Here is a 19,427-nt window from a genome sequence, read left to right on the forward strand (position 1 = left end):
CCTAGGAGTGAGGGTGAAAACAAAATGGTTGGGCTACACCTGTAGCCCGCGCGCCTAACGGAGGGTTAAGAAAACATAAAGAAATAACTTCAAACAGCTAATACAAATCCTAAAAGAAACAGGCGTGAAAGAAAAATTGACCAATATGGCCGAGATTGTAGATGTATGTGTGTACAGTATCTTCCAGAATAGCTCTCAAACAAACTTTGCACAAATACAAATTAATATCTTGAAAAGATACTGGACAGGTAAGATACACCTAGCAATCCTAGGGGAAGGAACGACATACAAGAATAATCAAAAACGACCAATATTAGCATCAAATTCACACTTTCTGAGGCCAGTGAGATGTATTGGAACACTCGGGATGCCAGTTCAACTGTATGGGCATGGCGAGAAGTGGTGATGAAGAATGTATAAAACCTGATCGAAATTAGTTTAATTAACAAGAAATTAAATAATCTAAAAATAAAACTTCAAATTAATCACATAAAGATAACTCTTAAAATACAGTGTAGTTCTTAAAATAACAGTCAATGTCACAATAAAGAAATCCACAAAAATTTGTTTCACACAATTTTTTTCTTTGCTATTGGCTTTACATCGCATCGACATAGACAGGTCATAGGGCGACGATGGGACAGGAAAGGGCTAGGAGTGGGAAGGAAGCGACCATGGCCTTAATTAAGGTACAGCCCCAGCATTTGTCTTGTGTGAAAATGGGAAATCACGGAAAACCATCTTCAGGGCTGCCGACAGTGGGATTCGAACCTACTATCTCCCGAATACTGGATACTGGCCGCACTTAAGCGATTGCAGCTATCGAGCTCGGTCACACATAATTAACAGGTAATAAAATATCCGAAAGTAAACAATCAATAAAATGCCTGGGCAGAGCCCGGTAATACAGGTAGTATTTTTTTTTAATTAGTAAGGATCCTACTCTCAGAATTTAGTGTCAACTAAAACAGACTCCTAGGAACATGTAATTTTTATTACCTGACCAAGAATGTAAAAAATTGGTTAACATGAACCTGGGACTAGCAAAATCAAGAGCTCCCCAAAATTTATAAAGCCGGTATCCCCACGAGACCAGTCATAAATTTCAGACCAAGTCAGTTGTATAAACTCTTTCAATTTATTCAGAGATTTCTAAAAAGCAATTACCATTTTAAAACAACAAACCAATAAAAAACACCAACAGAATTAGTTGATAAAGTAAAGAACAGTGGTGTATACCAAGGGCTACCAAAGCTATCAGTGAAGCCCTAACCTCAAATGAGAACAATGAAAATCTAAATTATATTGTAAGCATCTGGCACATTCTTCCATTTACAAAACATGAACGCAATGAGAATTCCTCGCATTTCTGAGTGCAAGGTATCGGAGAAAGATATTGCAGCCCAGGCACTGCGTCCCTCTCCCCTCGCCTCACCTCACACGGCTTGCTGCTGTATAACTGATAGGTGCGTAGACCGGGGGGGGGGATAGGTGTGCTAGGCTTCGGTCTGTCAGATCGCCACGGCTAACGATGAAGAGATAGCTCAAAGATCCTAAGTTCTCTGGAAGTTTCCGAACTGACACGTGTTCCTCACCATATATACTTCCTCATCTCATAATTCTGACTTAATTATACAGATAACAGAGTGCTGGTATTTCACTCCCTTTTGCTTCTACATCCTTGTAAGAAGACAATGCAGGGCTACTGTTATAAGAGTAATATAGTTTTCTTTTTATAGGTAGATCTCCTAAACTGAAATGCACTCTTTCAGGTTTAGTGTTCTCTTTAGTTGATTGGAATTGAACGTGTGATCATAGGTCAGGCACCACCATTGATCTCCTAAGGAAGCTAATAAATCAGTGAACAATGTGTAAGACTGCTGGTAATGCTGTAAAATTCAAAATTTTAATAACGGTGTATGGTATCTGTATAGGCTTGGTAGTGACCTAATGAGGATAAAGCGAATGGCGAACACATGATAAACATCCAATTCCCAAGCCAGGGGAATTAAGAGTACAAGTGGGTTGATTCCGAGAATTGAACCGGGCCCATTGGACCAATGGCAAGTGTTCTATCCATTTCGTCACAAAGCCGGACTTTAATTTGCTAAACCTTAGGCTACAATCTCCACTGATCAGGTGTTGATTACCGACAGTAGCAGTGACCAGGGCAGTAGCTTGTGAAACAGCACTGACAACACAGCAGGCTACTCTGTTGGCTATTGGCTGCAGCTCAGAAAGCTTAGAGCTTGATATTCACTAAACCAACTATCGAAAAGGGGTAACCTAAGTCTAGTGGTAGCCCACGTCTTGATCCCAGCAAACACCACTTGTAAAGAATATAAAAATTCAGAATGACCACTCAATGCATCAATTTGATATAATCTACAACTTCCGAGTGACACACCGACAAGTATGATAAATTCGAGCCACAAATGTAAAGGGTTAGCACTAATGCGCTCTACTTGGGAAGCGTACCTTCAACAGCTGAACATCAATCTTAAGCTAGAAGCTGTGAATGATTCGCACGTAAATGCTGTTCGAAATTTCACAGCAATAAAAACTCGCTGCCTATCTGAACTTCAACTCAATGAAGAGACATCAACGAAATCTGTTGGACAACTGCGCGATATACTTAGAACACGCGAATTTGAAGCTTGGTGTGCATATCCACAAAAAGGAAGAGGTGTTGAGTTATTTGCTCAAGTTCCTGCTGCTAATTCTTGGGTTACCAGAAGAGATGGTTTAACTTGTTCGGAATGGAGGGAGATGTTGAAGATGACAGCGATGGTTGCACCAGTACGTACTCTGCCGGGACGTTCTACCAGCACAGGCCACTGCAGACACTGCAGTGAGTATGAAACCTTACCACATGTGCTGGGGAGTTGCCCTCAAGGAGAACTGCTTAGGATCAAACGCCATAACATCATCAGAAACCTGATTGCTAATGCTCTTCGTCTCAAAATTCTAGAAGTGTACGAAGAAGTCCACTGCCTCGCCGAAGGAGGCAGCACTCGCAGGATTGATATTATAGCGATTGACAGACGGAGGAACGAAGCAGAAATTATTGATCCTACGGTACGCTTTGAATCTTCAGCCTCTCAGCCGACTGACGTAGACAATGAGAAAAAGGATATCTATAATCCAACTATCCCTTTCTTTCTTGAGTCGTATAACCTTAAAAAAAATACGGTGACTGGACTTTTCTTTGGCGTGAGGAGAACAATTCCCAAATCTTTCGTCACATGGCGACAAAAATATAAACTAGCCAGAAGCCTACAAGATGAGATAGTCGTCTCACTCATCAAGTACTCCGTTTCGATTCTTCGTCACCATTTATATGGAGTTCATGCCATTTAACATGGTTAATTGTAACCTATCATTTTTTTAAACATTAATCTTTTTTATCTTCCCTCAAAATTGTTATTGTGTATTATTCTGTATCTTATGGCAAATCTAGGGTGTCCTGGATCAGACTAAATAAATAAATAAATAAATATGAAATCATTAAGACAGTAACTATTTCTGTTTGATGAAATAATATAAGAAAAATGGCTGGCCATGGGTTCACCAACATCCAGAATTTTGGCAGAAATCTATTTAGATTATTTGGAATTATGGGAATCAACATCTATATCATCTGATGGCCAAGTAGGCATCAAATTTTGGTAGTGAGACAAAGTCTCTCATACTACATTGGCACTGCCGGTGGCTTCAAGTAGGCTACGCAGTGGCCTCCACGGTATGCACTAGCCATGCGTCTTGGTAGGTGTGCTAGGTACCAACTGACGAGCCCAACCTAGCACATGGGAGCAAAACCCTGGCAACCAGGAATGAGTTGGCTGGAAAATTTATAATATCCAATAACGGACCATTTATATTGGTATTATAACATAAAGAAATATTTGTAGATGATGCTTTTGTCATATTAGATTTATGGTGGAGACTGAATCTCGGCAAGTTCTTAATTATTTAGATCTTACTATTAAGGGACACCCAGATTCTCATAGCTTTAATATTTATAGAAGATCTACTCAAACAATTAACACCATACATAATAATTCTACACAGCCCCAATCTAAGAAAAGAGCGGCATACAGTATTATAGTATGGTTTATCGGGCTTTTAAAGTCCCTTTGTCTGACAGAGATTGTGAAAAAGAACTCAAAACGATCTGCAACATCACCAAGAGCAATGGTTATGACTAGGGCTTGGAAGTAGAGGAAATATCCTTTTTTTTCTTGAGTGTCCAAAGACGAGGTCTATGTTCATTCTGGGTCTTTGTAGAACAGAAAATGGTGAGTTTCATTTGTCCCTTTTTGTCTTTTCTTGATACACTGGTCTTTTTTAGCCTTTGTTTAGGTCTTAACTGCTTTTTTTCTTTTCAACTTTACCTTCCTTCGACTAGTTTTTTTTACTGCCCATTCTCACTCCGAATCATCCATCGCCTCTAAACATATTTTCTCTAGTAAATAAGTTACATATATTTGAACCATATGTGAAAGAAAGAAAATGAAATGGAAAGAAAAAAATGGAGTTAGTGCTCGAAAAGAAAAAGGGGTATTAAATTATGTGCAAGATAAGTGAAATATTCAAAGAAGAAAATTTTGATGCGAGTATTTTTGAAGAGAAAAATTTCACTTGCTTCAAGTATGAACCCTTAACATCCGTTGATGTGGAGAGATGTTTCTCGATGTTCCAAAATGTGCTGTCTGAATACCGACGATCCTTTACATCTAAGAACCAGGAGATGACTATGGTGATATACTGCAAAGCAACTGAGCTAAGGTTTCCTAATTTCAATTTTGGTAACCCTAGCTTGGTTAAGCCAAATATGATTTCATTTATACTAATTACAATTTATTTCTCCAGGATGTCCATTACGAGTTCACTGATTTCATTCTACGTGGAAAAAATATTTCATTATAAATTCTGGAAGTATTTTTATTAACAAACATGGAATTCCTTTTTTAAAATTATGTTAATCTAAAAATATATAATGTCTGAACGAAGAGGTATTACACTCATATAATATTGTACTCTATGTTGCATACCACCAGAATTTTGCATTTTTAAACATTGGGTATGGGTGGTGCTGAGTAATGACATTCAGAGCACAACTAGTGTCTGAGTGTTATGAAAGGTGTTGTTCATAGGGTCAGTTGTGCTGCAATGGCACCTTCTGGTCCAGTAAGGAAAGCAATGGCAAACTACCTCACTCCTCATCTTGCCTAGTACGCCTCGTTTGGGCTCCGCCATTGGTTTTTGCGCTTTCCCTATAACTGCATAGCCTTTGGTGGTGCTATTTGAGGAATCAACCAGCCTCTGGGATGATGACCTAACATACATACACACACATATTTTCATTAAATACGTAGTTAAAACTAAAATTATGAATCAATTTGCAATGAAGTTTTCTGTCCTTTTGGGCAGTTTTTAGGTCTTTTTTCAGTTACACTAAAGTCTTTTTATAGGTCAATTTATAGGTCTTCAACTTCTGACCCCTAGTTATAACAGACAATTTATAGAGAAAATAATTAATAAAATCAAACACCGGACCTCGATGACTTTATCGAGAGAAAAAGTATCTCATGCCTCAATTTTTACCTTCAATAATGAAAATATTTATCAGATCTCAAACATTTTCAAAAAATATGGCCAAGCTATTGCCTACAGAACTAATAATAATAACAATGCTTTTAATTTGTACAACATTCTGTATATCAGAATAATAGTTTTCTAAGTCAGGTATTTACAAATTGCAATGCAACACTTGCGAAACTACATATGTAGCCCGAACAGGCAGATGTTTTTCAACAAGATATTTTGAACATGTTAACACAAACAAATATAATAAGATTCTCCACTATGGGACAACAAATTATGTTGGAAGCTAGTCATATGTTTACATGTGTCGAATGGGACATGAAATCGATCAAGATAGTATAGGGTTGATGTGTAAGTTTGTGCGGTATTCTTTTGGGTTGGCAACAATGCTGATGATGCTTGTTGTTTAAAGGGGCCTAATATCTAGGTCATCGGCCCCTAATGGTATGAAATGAAATTACAAATTAAGTCCAAAATCCTACACTGACCAGAATTCAAAAAGTGAGGATGAAGAATGAATGGATGGATATGAATTTAAAACGATCAGTGGAACCGACCCACAGTGCCTCACATGCACAGAAGCTTGCGTAGAACAATAGGATTACGGACCAAGGGACTGCTTCTATAGCACGATACTGAATTGATGATGCTTGTAGTCAAAAGAAGTCCAAAATCCAAGTCATAGGCCCCTCATAATGGTACTTATCGCTAGAAAAGTAGAACCATGGTATTTGTCATGTTGCGGTAATAATCAAAAGTAGCGTAGACTCGCGGTATTCCACACATTATGGTACTACTCACAGGTAATGAAATTTGCACATGTTTTACAGACCTACGGTGTTTTGCGCATTGCGGCACCATTTAAAGGCAATGCAAACCTATGGTGTTCATCACATAAGTGTACAGTGTTGTATGTCCGGCGCTCCCTTTCTCGCTCCGCCAGCCAGCTGCACGCGCGCCTGTGTATCATTCTGCTAGCTTCGACGCGCAGCCCTCAGTGCGCGTGCCTGACCATCGAGTGTACTATAAATAGGAGCTCCCTGCCTGCTCAATCGCCCACTTGCCCCGGTGTCCAGCTCCAGAATACACCCTACGTCGAGCACGGAGGCTACTCCTCTTGAAAATGTGCTTCGACCAGGTGGACTGAATTTCTGGCAGTACGAGGTTTCACCTCTGGTCACCGCTCCCTTACCTGTTTTCCGCTGCCTATGTTCCGTAATTCTTTTACAAGCCATTTTCATTCCCTAATTTATGCAAGCTCCCTTAGTTTCGCTAGGTGGAATTTCTTCAATCAATTGAACTTGCTTTTTAGGAATTCAGGCACTTCAACAAACAAGGACTCTCAAAGACATTTATGTTAGTGTGCCAGATAGTTCTCGACTATCAACGTGTCAATTCACAAAGACTATCTTTTCAAGATAGAAGTGTATATAAAGACTGTAAACCTGTACATATTGTATAAAGACAGACTTTTCTCAAGATTCAATATTCCTTTTTGCTTCAAAATAAATTTCAGTTATTTGTGTAAATATCAAAGTGAAGCAATAAAAGTTGTGTTTTGTAAACTTCAACCTTGGTTACAACATACAGGAACTCGTACTATCCTGTGGTGTTCCTCATATAGTGGGTACTAATCATAGGCAAGCCAGAACCATGGGTTCCCTCATCCCAGGGTGTTGCTCATATAGTGCTACAAATCACAGGTACTGCGCTCTCATTTGCTACTAATCAAAAACCTATTTGGTACCTAGCATAGTGGTACTACATGCAAGTAAAAGTGATCCATGGTGTTCCCCACAGGGTGGTACTAATCACAAGTAGTTTCATGGTTCTAATAGAATCATCCCTTTCAGTCGCCTCTTACGACAGGCAGGGGATACCATGGGTGAATTCTTCGTCTGCGTCCCCTACCCACAGCGGGTTGTGTGTTTGGTCAACGAGAGGTATTTTATTTCCCTCAAGTCTGCCGGCAAGCCGGTTAGGACCCCCCTATCCGCCACCTGGGACGCGCCAGGTGAAAGTATCACCTCTCCCCCTGCTACGCCAGGGTAGTAGGTTCATGGTGGCAACAATGCAGCGTAAAGGGATTGCTTATCATTATTACATTATTTTAACTGAGTTTGGAGTTTGTGTGTTGCAAAACACAGGTTTTCTTGATTGTGAACGTATTATTTGTGTATATTTCAGACAAATGGATATGGAATGTCAAGTTGAGAAAAGTGAGCATTTTACATTTTACTCTTTGAGTTTAACTGAGGATCCAGTACAGCAGGAGCTGCGAGAACAATTTGTGAAGTGTACGGGAATGAAGCAACTGCTGAAAGAACAGCACAAAAATAGTTTTCCCGCTTTCGAGCAGGATGGTTTGACTTGTCTGATGATCCACGTTCTAGAAGACCTTCAGATTTCGATGAAAATCACTTGAATGAGTTGCTTCATGAGAATCCTCGTCAAACAACACCGGAAATGGCACAAGTTTTTGAATGTGTTCTATACCATGAGGACCTTATTCACCAGCCGAGAACTCAACCTCCAGCTCAGAGTTCGAATGCTACATTGTTATGTTTTTCCTGTCCTTCTGTATGGTTTCGAAGGGTGGACGCTTAGCCCTTTATTGGAGAAGCATATTGAATCTTTTGAAGTGTACTTATACATAGGAATACTCCGAATATCTTGGGTAGAAAAGAAGACAAATGAAGAAGTCCTCAACATCTTGAACAAGAAGAAAGAGCTTCTCATAACCATCAAGGAGTGTAAGCTCAGCTACCTCGGGCACATCATGAGAGGCGAACGATACAAACTTCTCCGACTGATCATTCAAGGGAAAACTGATGGGAAAAGATCTGTGGGAAGACGGAGAAATTCCTGGCTGAAAGATTTGCGGCGACGGTATGGACATACGTCGATAGAAATCTTCCGAGCTGCCGTTTCGTGTGTAATCATAACAACTGGATCGCCAACCTTCAGAGGGAGACGGTGTCATAAGAAGAAGAAGTCAACTATTGTACGCCATTTGCATTCAATGGGTACGGTACAGAAATCAGGTATATGTGTACCACATGTGGTAAGTGGCAGTAACAAAAATCAACGAGTAAACATCTATTCGTCATTGCTTGTCCGACATTGATTGGCTTGTGATAGCCACGAAGCATTCCTTTTGAACCAGTGACGAGAAATGGTGCCTGTATGTCAACATGAAGAAGAGGAAAGAGTGGTTCAGCCCATCAAATAAAGCAACTCCCCGTGCCAAGGATAGTGTCCATCCACAGAAAATCATGTTGTGTTTCTGGTTGAACAAAGATGGCATTCTTCATCATGAACTTCTTCCGAAAAACTTAACGATTACCTCTGCTGTGTAGAGTGACCAGCTAAGACGGATTGCCGTTGCTAATGACAACAAAAGACAAAGATAACAACCAGTCTTATTGCTCCATGATAACGCTCGTCCGCACACAGCGCAATTGACCGAAGGTGTGATTGCTGAACTTCTTCCTCTCAGAGTTCCATCTTTTCTGCTCTATTTCTAACCACTTTGAGGGGGCAAGCGTTTCTTGCCGAAGCTTCTCTTGACCAATGGATAAAACAAATATCTTCCAGTCAAAATGAAAACACTTCCACAGGTGAGGCATTCAACTGCTACCTGAACGTTGGCAGAAGGTCACAGAGAGTGGAGATGAATACATCACGGAATGATTGTGAGTTACAGTGCGTGAAAATAAAATAAAATAAAATAAAATAAAATAAATAAAATAAATAAAATAAAGTAAAATAAAGTAAAATAAAATAAAATAAATAAAATAAATAAATAAATAAATAAAATAAATAAATAAATAAATAAATAAATAAATAAATAAATAAATAAATAAATAAATAAATAAATAAAATAAAATAAAATAAAATAACCACATACACTTCTGCATCAACCCAATAGATAAAGGGCCCCTCTTAAATATCACTGAAAACAGCTTTGTACACTTTGAACAGTATTTTAATTCTAACGGCAATTTAAACAAAATCTCTGAGACACCTAATATATTATCCAAAATTATTATTATTATTCCTATAAATAATGCATACAGAACAAATATAAATCTTAATCCTCATCAATATAATGTCCGACTCATTGGCTGAATGGTCAGCGTACTGGCCTTCGGTTCCGAGGATCCCGGGTTTGATTCCTGGCCGGGTCCGGAATTTTAACCTTCACTGGTTAATTCCAATGGCCCGGGGGCTAGGTGTTTGTGCAGTCCAAAACATCCCTGCAACTCGCACACCACACATAACACTATCGTCCACCACAATAACACGCAGTTACCTACACATGGCAGATGCCGCCCACACTCATCAGAAGATCTGCCTTACAAGGGCTGCACCCAGCTAGAAATAGCTACACACAATGATTATTATCATCAATATAATAATTTCCATTTACTCTCCCTGACGCATTCCACTCTATTAACACCTGTCAACTCCACCTTAGGTAAAAAATTTTTTTTAAAAATGAACCTTCACTCTCTCCCTCCCCACTGTAACCCTCTTCCTTCGGTCTGCACTCGCTCTCACTAAGACCACTGTGATTTATGTTACATCGATTACATCTGGTTGTTTGTGCCTTAAATGGGGTGCGTCTCGTGAATAATATTATATTTTTAACCTCTTTTCTTCTTCAAACCATTGGTTCTCAAGTCTTATTACATTATTTCCTTTATTTGTATTTCGACTTTCCCCAACTGGATACTGACAAGATGATTATTAAAGTACTGTAATTGTGAGTTGGTTAGCACATTTAACATACTGTATGTTGTTGCATTGGATTTCGATGAAACATTTCAAGGCTATCACTGAAATTTCTTTTATTGTTAATGCCTGATTGAGGTTAAATGATTTGCAGAACTGGACAAAAAGGAGAGGCACCTCAGTTGTCCAACAAGATCCATGTTATGAATAAATCATCTTTAATGAATTATATTTCTCATGATTCAACAATAAAATATTACCTGATGAGATAAATCACAATATGTATTACAATTTTAACATATGATGAGACGTCAAATCGTCGTAATTTTAATACGGAAGAATTGAATTTTAATTTATGTTCCTTATAGAATAAACCACAATGTTCTAATACAACATGCACCTTTAGATTTTAAGACCGAGTTTCATAATTGTTTTAAGGTACACAATATGTGAATATGTTTGTTAATTTTAGATTACGTGGCTGAAGATGACCTAGGTTTAAGGTCGGAACTAGTCCCACAAAGTGTGATGTTTATATAGTCATATCAATAAAGTGTATTGATTGGATGGATATTCTTTTTCCTTCTAAATGTAATGGTTCATCAATACGGATCAACATGAAGATTATTTCATAAGACAAAATATCCATCCGACATAGTAGCACTGATGGCTTGGCTATCCGTTTTACTGGGACACGTAGGTCTTACCTCCACAGCAAGGACACATTCTTCACAAAGGAGGAACTGGAACACGTGAATTCATCATAACTGCACGTTTCATATTTGCGTAGTTCATATATATACATATTTACTCTATATATTTATTATTGATAATTTGTAATTTTTCAGGCACCAATAAATTAACATCTATGCATGCAAAGTCCATAGATTCAATCTTTCCTTTTAATGAATAAAAATGACATTTTAAAAATCTGACAGAAAATGATAAAATATATTTTATTTAAAATTGAAATACTGATTACAGAGATTCATAGTGAACACATGTTAAGATATTGCTTTGTATAGCCACACTTCATAATAAATTCTAGAAAAAATAGATTCACACACTATTAAAAAAGTAAAACTCATTTTACATGTAGTTTATAAATACATCTGTAAAAGGTTTTCTTAACATTACAAAAATCATATCAGTTCTAGGGGCATAGTAAGAAATATATATAATAGAAGATAGCTATCATTTTAAATAATTACTACAAACTTCCTTTGGTAAAACAATTACAATATTCAGGCAAACAATTTTAAATGCACTCCTTAATAGCAAGTTAAAGTTACAAAATGTTAAATGCAGTCATATTATATCTAAGAAACAAGTGATATTATTACAATTAAAACATTATACACTTAAGAATCACATAAAAAGGCTAATCATAAACACGGACAGAAAAGGAAATGTGATATAGGACAAATATTAACCTTTCCCATTATTGCTTCTTATATATGAATGAGATTAAAGGTTAAGACAGTTTCCTAGAAAAGTAAAACACGAAGTCCATTTCAACATGTTTCATGACCTACATGCAGTAATAAGCATCAAAAACCAGTCTAGTCAAAAAAATTTTGAAGTAATTGTAGTTCTATCTTGTGGAATTAACGTATGCTCCAAAACTTGTCTTGACAAGCTACCCGATATAGTCCAAGTAAAAATATTTTTTACACCAATGCAATAAGTGCCCACATATAAATTTGCTTACCAATATTTGGAAATAACTGATCTGTATCTGTGAATTCACATAGTTTCTCTGTAGCCCTGAACATGAAGCATAACCAAGGCAGGCTTTCAGTATGTGCTGATGTCTTTAATTTGCAGTAATCATATTTTGATACATTTTGCTATGTATTGTGTTCAGAACTTCACATAAAATTTTTGGTTTGATATTCTTTTGCCTAAATATAGGATAGAAAACATCTCAGGTCTGCATTAAGCAACATCCTATCCAGCAAGGAATATAAAGATCAGGTTCTCAGAAAAGCTTCTTAAGTAGCAGGCTTCATTTCCATTTGAAGATCAAAACCAAGGAACAACGAGAGTAGCAATGCTATTTGTAAAGCATCAGATGCATTTTCCTGCAAAAGCAGCATTCTGCCTATTACATCAACAAGAGATGAATCTCTCCTGTGTGGGCAGGGGCATAAAACTTGTAACAATAGACAACTAAAAGGGGTGACTCTCCTTTAGGTCTCTCAAATTAAAAGCGCAGGTTGGTGATCTCGGGACAGGCCTGGCACTGCATCCACTTATGTGTACCAGGTTCTTCCTTTCATTTTTCCTATATGACCATTTTTATTTTTATTCCACTGCTACAATTATAGGCTTGCGAGGCCTAATTCCATTTGTGATCCTGCGCTTTCTTTTGGTGTTATATAAATTCCTTGAAGGGTCAGATATCTTGCATTTCCCCTTAGGAGGGAATAATTATCTAAATATTCCCTCAAACTAATAGTCACTCTCACCACCACTTCACTGAGTGTCCACGCTGATTTTCCAGTGTAATAACCTTAGGAAACTTGAGAAGAGCTATAACTTACAGAATGCATCTGTAACATTGATACCAACACAGGTGTATCTTGCTCATTATAGAAGTTCTTGCAAATTCCCTGCCTTCCTAGTCACTGCATGCCAGCTCCCTTGTGTAGGTGTAGCATGGCAGCCTCTATGCCGGGTATCTCAGGTCCAATTCCTGGCCAGTCCATGGGTTTTAATTCTGAACCAAGGGCAGGAACAGGGTTCACTCAGCCTTGTAGACTAAGAAGAGCTGTATGATATGAGAGACAGAACAAACACACCCTCATGATGCTGAAGCCCTGCTGATTACAAAGTGACACATGGTCAGTACAACGATTCACCTACTGTATGTCATTATTCTTGGCTTTCTATACTGAGGTTGCTATCTCATCATCAGATAGCTTCTTAATTGTTCTTACGCAGGCTGAGTGGACCTCAAATGGGAATCGAACCTAGAGCCAACCATTTTATGATGAGCGTACCTATAAAGCAAATTCATCTCCATACAGGCCATGAAGGCCCTCGGAAGGGTGGAAAGTAAAGGCTCCCACTAACTGTAACCTCAGCATTTGTTAGTGGTTAGCTCTACACCCGGCCGCCTTTGCCCCCAGGAATTAACCTGGTACTGTTCTCATTTTTTATATAGGTTGAGTTAACCTCAGGGCCATGTACGCCTCTGGAAGTAGAAATCTCGTTATTTACGTTTTTTAAATTTCCTGACTGTGAATCAAACTCACGTCATTCTGGGTGAACCAAACATGCTGTATTAATATCATAATTGTATATAATATAAATATAACTTTTCCCCTCTATTTTTCTCATTCATTCGTTCATTTACTGCAGTTTGTTTTAGTCTGATTTGTAATATTTTGCAAATGTAAATAATTTCCTCACAGATGATAATAATAATAATAATAATAATAATAATAATAATAATAATAATAATACCATCCATCCATTATTTAAAGGCTAAGCCTTGTTGCTGCAGCCACATCCCATGGTCTTCAGCAGTCCTTTCCATCGTGACATAGGAAGCAAAACCCAGCTGAGTAATTATTTTCCTAAAGTATGAGAGACACGGTCTTCCTCTCGACTTCTTCCCTAGGACCTTGTCTTTGAAGACATTCTGGAGAAACAAATTTAGCTTTTCTCTGCTCTATTGAATAAATTACGGTCCGTTTCTCACTAACGTCATTCAAGATTTGGATATTAGTCTTATTTTCTGTCCAATTCTTCCCTGTCAGTCTTCTCCAGAACCACATTTCCGTAGCTTCTAGTCTTGACTGTGCTTGTTTTTCCAAAGTGCAGGTCTCACAACTGTAAGTTAGCACACTCCAAATGAAGGTTTTAACAAATTTCTTCCTGGTTTCACAGAAATACAGATATACCATATTTACATGCATAGTTTTCCCTGCTTTTTAAACAATTTTTAACCTGAAAAACGGGGGAGGGAAAATTAAATAAATTTAATTTTGAGCCCAAAATATTGACGGTATTACATTTTTTTAGTATGGTTCTTTGGCAATTGCTGGCATGCAGATGCCTTCTTGTGAAGACTGTCCCCTTCATGAAGCTCTGCTTGCTTTGAACCATGAGATTATTATATTGCTTTTTTTGCTATGATCTCAAGTGCCTTTAACAGCAACATTTCATGCAGAACTGAATAGCTGTTATTCTAAATCCAGTAATATATTTTAACGGTTCTTCAATTTTTGGATACTGGTCTGATTTTGGCACACTGCAGCTGTTCTTTTTTTTTTTTTTTTTTTCCACACCAGTACCATACATGTGATGGCTCAACACAAAGCAGTACATTTGCTATTATTTTCTGCAAACGTGATCGCTGTAAATTTAAATTTTGCATTATAACTCCTGTTTTTATTATCCATCGCTAACCACTGTTCACTTATGTATGTAAAACTAATTAGCACATAGACCAATACCTACACTATGTAAAACTTGTCACGCGGTCTCATTACTGCAGTCTTGCTGCTTGCACTTCTCAGTTGCCTCATACAAACTGACAACTGAGTGTTGAAATAATAGGGCGATGGCTAGATAGGCGACAATAAATGCAACTTGTTTTTTTAAATGAACGTAACACTTTATTCCGTTCACTCTGGCTAGATCATAATATGTTATATAATGCAATCATCTATAAGGTAAAAGAAACAGTGAACATGCTGGCTACATAATATATTTTTAACTCAGTTGCCTTTGTTGCACACCAACGAGAATTTTTTGAAAAGTTTTGAAAAGTCATAACAGAATTTCCCAATGCATAACATAAAAAATGATTGTTTTGTTAATGGTTGTCAGACATCATGAACAAAAACGACAGAAATGGGTGCATACAATGAACAAATTATGGTTGACCCAGTTGCTCATAGATACACTACATTACAAGGAGAATATGTAGCCACTAAAAGCTGTCTCTTTTACTGGAAGATTATGAGCTGCAATACATTTGCCTGCATTTCGACCTCTAGGACAGCTTTGTACCGTACTTCGTTATTGCATGAAAACTTACGTAGCATCTAGCCAGTCATATTGCAGACCACTGTGTACATATTTCCTGCGTTATTCAACAGAAAAAAGCTATGTTTAAAAATGCAAGGGAGGAAAATTATGTGGGTAAATATGGCAAGAGCATATTCTCTTGCAAGCTGCATGGGCTCACCATTTAAGCCACTCAGCATGGCTTTCACACTATAACATTATAAAATCAAGAAAAAGCAATAATGGTAAAGTTTTTCAATTATTGTAGTTTGGAAAATGATTCATAACCTTCATATATATTTCCAAAAGAGATGAAAAGAGGAACAAATTCATTAAAAAAAAATACATATGAATTAAGTGAACCCTGCAATTACGTGGGATAAAAGTTAGGGAGAAGAAGACTAATTTCTAGATAGTTTGCAATTTGCAATGAACAAACACAGCAGCGGCAAGCTGCCAAATATTTCACACCCATGACCAAATATTAACATCAGTCATCAAATTCAACATTTCCCTCCCTGAACAACACTTGGCAAAATATTACGGATCAGACTAAGACAAACTGCAGTAAATGAACGAATGAATGAGAAAAATAGAGGGGAAAAGTTATATTTATATTATATACAATAATGATATCAATACAGCGTGTTTGGTTCACCCACAATGACATGAGTTTGATTCACAGTCAGGAAATTTAAAAAACGTAAGAAACGAGGTTTCTACTTCCAGAGGCGTACATGGCCCTGAGGTTCACCCAACCTACATAAAAATTGAGAACAGTACCAGGTTAATTCCTAGGGGCAAAGGCGGCCAGGTGTAGAGCTAACCACTAACAAATGCTGAGGTTAGTTAGTGGGAGCCTTTAGCTTTCACCCCTCTGAGGGCCTTCATGGCCTGTACGGAGATTAATTTGCTTTAATATCAATACTAGGTAATGGAGTTTTCAAAGCATCTACATTTATACAACCACTGTGTATAAATAGCATCCCAGACCCAATGTTGGGAAGCCAAGCTCTGTGCCTGTCATGAGCCAAGACAAATTGGAGTGTGGTTTTAAAAACATAAAATAATTTTAAAAAACAGTTGACGTGGCTAGTAGTACCTTGTAAGGCTTCAATGACATATATGGTGCAGAAGATTTTTGATACAACAAAGGTGGTACAGAATTTTTACTCCAGAGTAAGCCATCATCTGCATATAGTCCGACTCGTTGGCTGAACGGTCAGCGTACTGGCCTTCGGTTCAGAGGGTCCCAGGTTCGATTCCCGGCCAGGTCGGGGATTTTAACCTTAATTGGTTAATTCCAATGGCATGGGAGCTGGGTGTATGTGTTGTCTTCATCATCATTTCATCCTCATCACGACGCGCAGGTCACCTACGGGTGTCAACTAGAAAGATCTGCACCTGGCGAGCCGAACCCATCCTGGGATATACCGGCACTAAAAGCCATACAATATTTCATTTTCATCTGCATATAATACAAGCATACAAAGAAAGCAACGTCTATGGTCAAGACACAATATTGTGTATGCACAGCGTCTGTTCTCCAAGTTAAGAGCAGCTGTGCAAAACATCTGTCTTCTACGTGGGGTGGCCTAATATGTTGTCCATTAGCTTTCTACACAATCATGACATGACTGCCATGATTGTTTGTGCAAAATAACTGCAAGAAAGGAAGCCCATCACCTTAGCTAATAGTTCAGTTCTTATGGGTTTCGACTTGACATGTGAGCGTTGCCTTTTGGTGGAAACTAAGTGAATTACTAAACAGCCAATCATAGGCAGCCGATCGCTCCGGCAGAGTGCGTTAGACTCCAGTTCTGTCAATCTTTTGTTTAGTGTAACCACATTCCATCGCTGTATGTTGTATTGTTTTCAGTTCTGTTTGCGGTGTTTGTTTTGTTTATATTTTACAGTGTAGTGTTTATAAATTTAGTGTTTAGTATAGCGCTTTATATGTGGTGAATAGTGTGTAGCAAGGTACATTAGTGCTTTAGTTTGTTTAGCAGCTTAGTTTAATATTTCGTTTGGTAGTTATATAGCAGGTTAATTTTAGGCCCGTATGAGAATTTTATATTCTGTCATGTCGATGCCTACATCTAAAGATGAAGCTCCCAAGTGAAGAAAGCCCTTCAGACGAGACACTCCACTAAGCAGCCAGGCCTAGGAAATTGTCTGTAATGTGAGGGAGTATTCTGAGAGGGAGAAAGATAACGGCACACAAGTTTTAAGTGTTTGAGTAAACTCCAACTATACGATACTTAAAAAATGCTTTATTACATTTTTATTTAGGAAAGGGACGTGTTTTGCCTCTATCTGAGAGACATCTTCAGCCTAATGACAAAAGTACGGTAAGATTCAGTGTTATGTTTTAATTGCACCTTGGATGTGTTATTTGTTGTAGCAGTTCATTAGGAACGCAATGAATCAAATACAGCATGATCTTTCAAGACAGGTATTGATGCTGTTGGAAAAGGATGAAGGATTTTTTTGGTCGTTTGGTAACCATGGCTATCAGTATGATCCAGAGACCAAAACCATGTTCATGAAGTGCAAGCATGCTGATTCCCCTCCCCAAAAAACATGCAAAGGTGCAAAAGTCATCTGCGAAGGTTTTGCTGACTACTTTTTGGGACTGTTGTGGAGTCATCCTCACAGATTACCTTGCAAAGGGACAAATCATTACTGGGACATATTACAGCAATCTTCCATGTAAGTTGAAAGATACTCTGCAAAAGAAACACCATGGTATACTCTTCAGGGACATTCATCTCCAAGCTAACAACGCACCAGCTCACTCATCTCAAGTTGCAGTTGACAAAGCAAGGGCATGTGGTTTTGAGATCTAGCAACATTTGCCTTATTCTCCCGATCTTGCACCAAGTGACTTTTATTGTTCGCAGAAATGAAAAATCCATTGCAGGGTAGCTGATTTGACAACAGAGCAAATAAGGCAAGTTCAACAATTTTATTTGCGCGTCCGGAAGCAACAAAGTAACCTTATTTCCTCCACCGATCCGACTGCGCCATTGTTCTTTCTATAACACGAAGAGTATCCCTGATTCTTTTTGTCGGTATAATTTAGATACACCCTGTACTTTGCCATCCGTTTTCATGTTTCCAGATGATCTAATTCTTTTCTCACTAACTTTTGCACTATTTTGTATGGTCAAGGGCTTGATCTACTACCTCGCTTCACTGATCTTTCATTATGAAGCACATGCTTTTCAGCCAGCAATGTTTGTCCAATGTATATTTTCTCCTATAATGTAGATGGCATTCACAATATTTGCACATCAGCACGTTACCATACACGAAAAATCGTTGGCTTTTAAATTCTAAAGCCCCATCAGAAAGTGAAATGCTCACTTTGGTATTGTTCATAATTATTAGCACTTGTAGGTCTACAAAAAACACACTATAATGCGATTCAGAACACAAATGCGTACTATATTGCGGCTAATGTAGACCTACAAAGAACTTCAACATGTACTATTCTGCCACTACACAGAGAATAATGCGCTGACAGCTTGTGCAACATTCCAAGCACATACTGTTACAGTTCTTTGTGTGTTCACGACATCTAGCTGCAAAAAATATACACCTCTAGCTGTCGGGTATCACAAGATGATTTGTGTTCCCTTTTAAATTTATTTTTTACGCTCTTGGATAGGACAAACTTAAAAAGAATTCAGCATTTCACAAACTTTAAGACCGAAATATTGACTTTGGTTTCACATAGGTCTAATCTGAAAATATATCAAAACAATCATTGTCCCATTCCCTTCCTTTTATACAGGTCTTGATCAAGTCTGTCCATCTTTCCTTCAAGGAGCCTCCATCATCTGTTTAGGTATCCTTCCCAATTACATTCTCTTTATGTCTCCAAACCATCTTAGTCTATTCTTCTCAATTTGTCACTCAATTTTTTACTCTGATTATTTCCTTCCTGGCATCTTTATTTCTCACTCTCACTTTCTTTGTCTGCAATCAATGTACACTAACAAAGAGTTTCTGTTTTCAATCCACCACACATCACTGTTACTGTTATTTTGCCCATT

The 19,427-nt window shown here is 38.0% G+C and overlaps 1 protein-coding gene across 1 annotated transcript in view; it reads right to left on the reverse strand.

The window, feature by feature from the left end:
• The window catches only part of LOC136876287 (transcription initiation factor TFIID subunit 10), a 57,765-nt gene extending 46,681 nt beyond the window's left edge, over positions 1 to 11,084 (reverse strand). The window contains exon 1 of the mRNA XM_067150106.2: positions 11,052 to 11,084. The gene's annotated coding sequence lies outside the window, so the exon portion shown is untranslated. The remainder of the gene's footprint in view (positions 1 to 11,051) is intronic.
• Positions 11,085 to 19,427: the final 8,343 nt, after the last annotated feature.

This window comes from Anabrus simplex, chromosome 6 (assembly GCF_040414725.1).
Source record: "Anabrus simplex isolate iqAnaSimp1 chromosome 6, ASM4041472v1, whole genome shotgun sequence".
NCBI lineage: Eukaryota > Metazoa > Arthropoda > Insecta > Orthoptera > Tettigoniidae > Anabrus > Anabrus simplex.